Raw genomic sequence first — 5,919 nt, forward strand, 5'->3', positions numbered from 1 at the left:
TCTCTCTCTCTCTCTCTCTCTGAAAATAAATAAATAAATAAAAAGAAAAAGAAGGCTTGTAAATCTAGTACATTGAGCTTCTAAGTACGGTCATTGTTAAATTGCCTTAAAGTATTGCATGCTTCATATAAACTTACTCATACGTTTTTGGTTTTGTTTCTAGGTTCTGGTTTTTTTATTCTCCCACTCGTCGTATTTTCAGAGGACACGATGCAGAACAGGCCCTTCAACTCTAAGACACACACACATGCTAGTGATGAATATTCTCGCTTTATAGATGAAAATGTTCAAGGTACGTCGTGGGCCAAGGCCTCTAAGTGCTGGTGCTGTCTCTTGCACGCTTGCTGAGGTGAGTTGGCAGGGGAGCCCGGGCCCTCATACCCTTACTCCTGAAATCTGTTAGGTGGCTTTCCAATGCACAGAGAGAGAGAGAGAGAGAGAGAGAGGTAGGGGTGCAAGAGAGCTCGTGCTCAGACCGGAAGAGAAAAGCGTTTGGTAGTATTTAATGGACCTCCCTCCACGTGGCTTCGAGCTAACAGGACACAGGCTCCGCCCACACCCTTGATCTTCTCCTCGGCTCTTCTACTGAAGAACATGGCCTTCACGATGACAGGCTCTGCCAAGGTTGACAGTTGGGCAGAAGCTCTGGTTCCTCCTTAAGTGCTAATGCCTCGTGCCAACTTTTCCGAAGTAACCTGGAGTTGATTCCATGATGATGCATGCCACCAGCATTACCCCAGTCTCTTGTCGATGTGGCCATGGCCATGGCTCACGTGGCCCGGAAGTTTCCTGCATGTCGGCAGCCCAGAGGAAAGAGCTGGTTTTTGGTTTTTTTCATATAATTTATTGTCAAATTGGCTAAACATACACTGGGGAAAGTGTGCTCCTGCTTTGGGGGGTAGATTCCCGTGGTTCATCACTTACATTCAACACCCAGTGCTCATCCCAACAAGTGCCCTCCTCAATGCCCATCACCCATTTTCCCCTCTCCCCCCTGCCCCGCCCATCGACCCGCAGTTTTTTCTCTGTATTTAAGAGTCTCTTATCATTTGCCTCCCTCCTTCCCTCTCTGTTTGTAACTATTTTTTCCCCTTTCCCTCCCCCATGGTCTTCTGTGAAGTTTCTCAAGTTCCACATATGAGTGAAAACATGATAGCTGTCCTTCTCTGACTGACTTATTTCACTCAGCATAATACCTTCCAGTTCCGGGGCACCTGGGTGGCTCAGTCAGTTGAATATCTGACTTTGGCTCTGGTCACGATCTCGAGGTCTGGTCCATGAGTTCAAGCCCCATGTCAGGCTCTGTGCTGACAGCTCGGAGCCTGGAGCCTACTTTGGATTCTGTGTCCCCCTCTCTCTCTGCTTCAACTCCGCTCACACTATCTCTGTGTCTCAAAAATGAATAAACATTAAAAAAAAATTAAAAAATAATACCTTCCAGTTCCATCCGTGTTGTTGCAAATGGCATGATTTCATTCTTTCTCACTGCCAAGTAGTGTTCCATTGTATATATAAACCAGATCCTCTTTATCCATTCGTCAGTTGATAGACATTTGAGCTCTTTCCATAATTTGGCTATTGTTGATAGTGCTGCTATAAACATTGGGGCACACGTGCCCCTATGCATCAGCACTCCTGTATCCTTTGGATAAATTCCTAGTAGTGTTATTCCTGGGTTGTAGGGGAGTTCTATTTTTAATTTTTCGAGGAACCTCCACCAGTTTGCAGAGCGGCTGCACCTGTTTGCATTCCCACCAACAGTGCAAGAGGGTTCCCATTTCTCCGCATCCTCGCCAACATCTGTAGTTTCCCGAGTGTTAATTTTAGCCACTCTGACCTGCGCGAGGTGGTATCTCAGTGTGGTTTTGACTTGTAAACTTGCTCACAAGGTTAAGGCATTATACTTCATATAAACTTGGGTTCAACTGTAACACCGCTAAGTGGTGACAGATGTCAGCCACACGTGTGGTGAGCACAGCATGCTGTATAGACTTGTCGAGTCACCATGTTGTACGCCTGAAACTCATGTAACATTGTGTGTCGACCCTACTTCAATAAAAATTAATTAATTAATAAAAACAAAACCGCAAATGTAAATCAATTACTCAGTTACATAGTTCAGATCAGAACCACAACGTTACCCATTACTTTAAAAGGCTAGATGTCTCAAATAATACATATATGTGAGCAAAAATTACTGATACCTTGAGCACGCCTACTCTGAATTCCTTCTCTCTCCAGGACTGAAAACGTAGCCACCAAGGACCCAGTTATGTCATCTCAATTCCAGCTGTTTTCTAGGGCACCTTCTCCACCAGCTAAGGTTGCTTAGGGACCAGAAACATCACTGAGACGTTAACTGCTTGTCCCTACCCAGGTCCCTTCACCTGCTTTGTCGACGTCCTCTAAAAGTCTGGTCTCATAGCCCATGTCCCTAGATTCGACTTGCCTAAGCGATATCACCTAAGTCTTCCCTTTACTGTAACCCTAGCACTTGCTTTGATGTTGTGTTGCTTTTCGCTCTTAAGACCTTTAAGTGTCTTTCTGTTTGGGTGTAAAGAGTTTTAACCTTATTGAAATTCTGTATTCTTTTCATATTCTTCGAATTTGCAGGAGTAGAAACATGTTAAAACCCCATATAATATCCAAAGTGAAGTCAAAAAATATAATCGTGTAAAACGCAGGGTCACCTTCGTTGCAAAGTTAATGAAGGGTTGGTTGGGGGCTGGCAGTGAGCCTGTGCAGCAGAACGTGGGACAGTGGCTACAGGATCCAAATTGCAGCCCACACTGGGGTTTGATGCTCTCTGGGGGCAATGCCCAGGAGATGGGCAATTCCGGCACCCATGGCCAGCTGGACTCTTGGGACAGGAGCAGGGATTCCAGAAATGTTCCAGTCATTTGTCCACATTTGCTGGCCTGGCCCAAGGACACTGAGAAACTGGAGATACCAAAGCCAACCTGCCTCTTCCCTGATTCCCAACACGAGGTGCCTTTGTGTCCACAGCTCAGGGAGAAGATTCGCCTCCCTCTGTGCAGATAGGGACTGAGTGAGTACAGGACCTTTGCCAACTGCATTATATCAAAATTCACATTCTTTTAGGTTTTACGGTTCTTAAATGCTAATACTTCAGTTGGATTCTATGTGTCACAAGACCGTGTCCTCCTGTGTCCACACTACAAAGAAGGTTATTCCAGTGACATTTCCCTTGCTAAACCTCAGTTTTTTCAACTCTAAAGTGAGGATAATAAGAGTACCAACTAAGGGCGCCTGGGTGCCTCAGTCGGTTAAGTGTCTTACTCTTGATTTCGGCTCAGGTCATGATCTCACAGTTCATGGGATCGAGCCCCCATGTCAGGCTCTGGGCTGACAGCACAACCAAATAGGGTTGATTTGAGGAGCAAAAGAAAATATATGTAAAGCACGAAGCGTCACTCCTCGTTGCTATTCAATACAGGTTAGTGACGAGTCTTATTATTATCAGTATCTTGGAACCCTCTCCCACCTTTGCCCTCTCCTCCCACTCAGACTGGCTGCCCTCTTGCTCATACCCAGGCTCCTTAATAGCCCCCTACCTGTGCTTTCACTGCAGTCCCCTCCCTTCCATGCCCTCCCCCCACTGCTGGAGCAAGTTTCCAAAAGGTCTTTGAATAACCCTGCACACCTGCTTAAAAATACCTGTTGGATGCTCTTTGCCTTTAGTCTGACGTCCTGCTCCATTCAGGCAGCTCGAACAATAACACCATAGACCGTGTGGCTTATAAACAGCTGAACTTTTCTTCCGACAGTTCCCAGAGGCTGGGAAGTTGAGGGACCGAGGCACCAGCAGATTCGGTATCTGGTGAGGACCCACTTCCTGCTTCAGAGACAGCCATCTTTCCCATTGCCACGTCGCATGGAGGGAGGGGTGAGGGCGAGCTCTGGGGCCACTTCCACAAGGACACTAATTCTGTTCACTAGGGTTCTACCCTCATGACCTAATCACCTCCCAAAGGTCCCGCCTCCTAATATTATGTCATTGGAGATAAGACTTCAACATATAAATTTGGGGGGGAGGGGGGGGACACAAACGTTGAGTCCATGACACATGGGTTATAAGACCCTTTATCCGGGCTTCTTGTGGAAACATCTGGCCACATGCCCTGCAGTTCTCTTTGGACAATCATGCTGTAGCCACAGGGCCAGGACTAGAGTGAGGCAAGAGAGGTGCCCGCCGCACAGAATTAAGGAGGCCCTGACTCTCAGGCTTGTGCAGCACGAAACTCTGAAGACGCCCTCTGATAGGAGATGCCTGCCATCCGACTTGTCCCCTCTCTCCCCCCTTCCTCCCAGACTTCCTGGGTTCAAGCCCTTACTTAACTATAAAACTCAAAGTAAGCTACTTACCCTCGTTGTGCCTCAGTCTCCTCATCTATAAAAGGAGGGTGACAAAAAATACCTGTCTCATAAAGCGGTCGTGAGGGCTAAACGGATCCGTGCATGTGAAGTCTTACGAGAGGGTCTCACGCCTGACAGGTACTCACTGGATGTCACCGAAAACGACCCGTGCCCGCTTCCTGAAGTTTTCTTTCCAGGTCCTCTCATGCTACGGCCTTGTAGCAGCTGTCAGCGCAGAGCCTGCTGGGGATTCTCTCGTTCTCTCTCTGCCCCTCCCCCACCCACTCTTTCTGTCTCTCTTTCAAAATAAATAAATGAATAAACAAACTTGAAAGAGGACATGTTTTAAAAATCAACAGGGGTATAAGGGAACTCAAAACAGAATACAAACAGTAAAAAAGTCAAATTTCAGGGGCGTCTGGGTGGCTCAGTCGGTTAAGCCACCAACTCTTGATTTCAGCTCAGGTCTCGAGCTCCCAGTCTGTGAGCCGGAGCCCTGCATCGACAGTGCCGTGCCCGCTCTGGATTCTCTTCTGTCTCCAGTTTCCCTCCAGCCTCTCCCCCCGGCCCCTCCCTCTCCATCAATGTACTTAAAAAAATTAAAAGTCTCTCCGTTGTATGTGACTTGAAGCCAATGCAAACTGGCTTAAGCAAAACCGTGAATTCGTTGGACCGTATTTGTTATCGACTGTTGTGTAACAAACTACAGAACTCAGCAGCTGAAAATAAGCTTCTTGTATCTCACAGTTTCGGTGGATCGGTAATCCGGGCACGGCTTAGCTGGTGCCTCCAGCTCGGGATCCCTCACTGGTCAAGGTGTCCTCCGGGGGCCAGTACCACCCGCCTCACCCCTGTAGCTCTCAGCAGCCTCGAGTCCCCATGATCTGTTCGCAAAGACATCACTTCCTCGTTGGGTTTTGGCTGGTGGTCTCCCTGGCTCCTTGTCTCGAAGTCTTTCGCTCACAGCATAGTACCCGGCTCCTCAAAAAGAGCTGGGAGTAGGAAAGAGAGAGGGAGACGGAGGGAGAGAAAGAGACCGAGATGAAAACGCAACCTTCCAGAACCTAATCTCAGAAATGACAGCTTATTACTGCTCGTGAGCAGTAAGCCACTCCACCCAGCCCACACTCAAGAAGACGCGATTACAGGGCACCTGGCTGGCTCAGTCAGTAGAACATGCGACCCCTGATCTCGTGGTTATGAGTCGAGCCCCACAGTGGGTGTAGAGATGACTTAAAATCTTAAAAAAAAAAAAAAGAGGTGATTACACAGGGGCATGAATACCAGGAGGTGGAGATATTGAGGGGCCACCTTTAGGGCCGAGTTTAGAACCCATGTTTCCTGATGCCGAAGAAGGTGATTCCCCCCATGGATTTGCAAATCCCACGAAGGCCCTGAAAAGACGTGGGACCCCCTACCCCAGCCTGAGCATGTGGGAGGAGTCTGTGGTACCAGATATAAACAACCCTCCCTGGGACACGCACGCGCGCGCACGCGCGCGCACGCGCGCGCGCGCGCACGCACAAGCAGGGAAGCTGTGGT

The sequence above is a fragment of the Acinonyx jubatus genome, chromosome E4, assembly GCF_027475565.1.
Source record: "Acinonyx jubatus isolate Ajub_Pintada_27869175 chromosome E4, VMU_Ajub_asm_v1.0, whole genome shotgun sequence".
In the NCBI taxonomy this organism is placed as follows: domain Eukaryota; kingdom Metazoa; phylum Chordata; class Mammalia; order Carnivora; family Felidae; genus Acinonyx; species Acinonyx jubatus.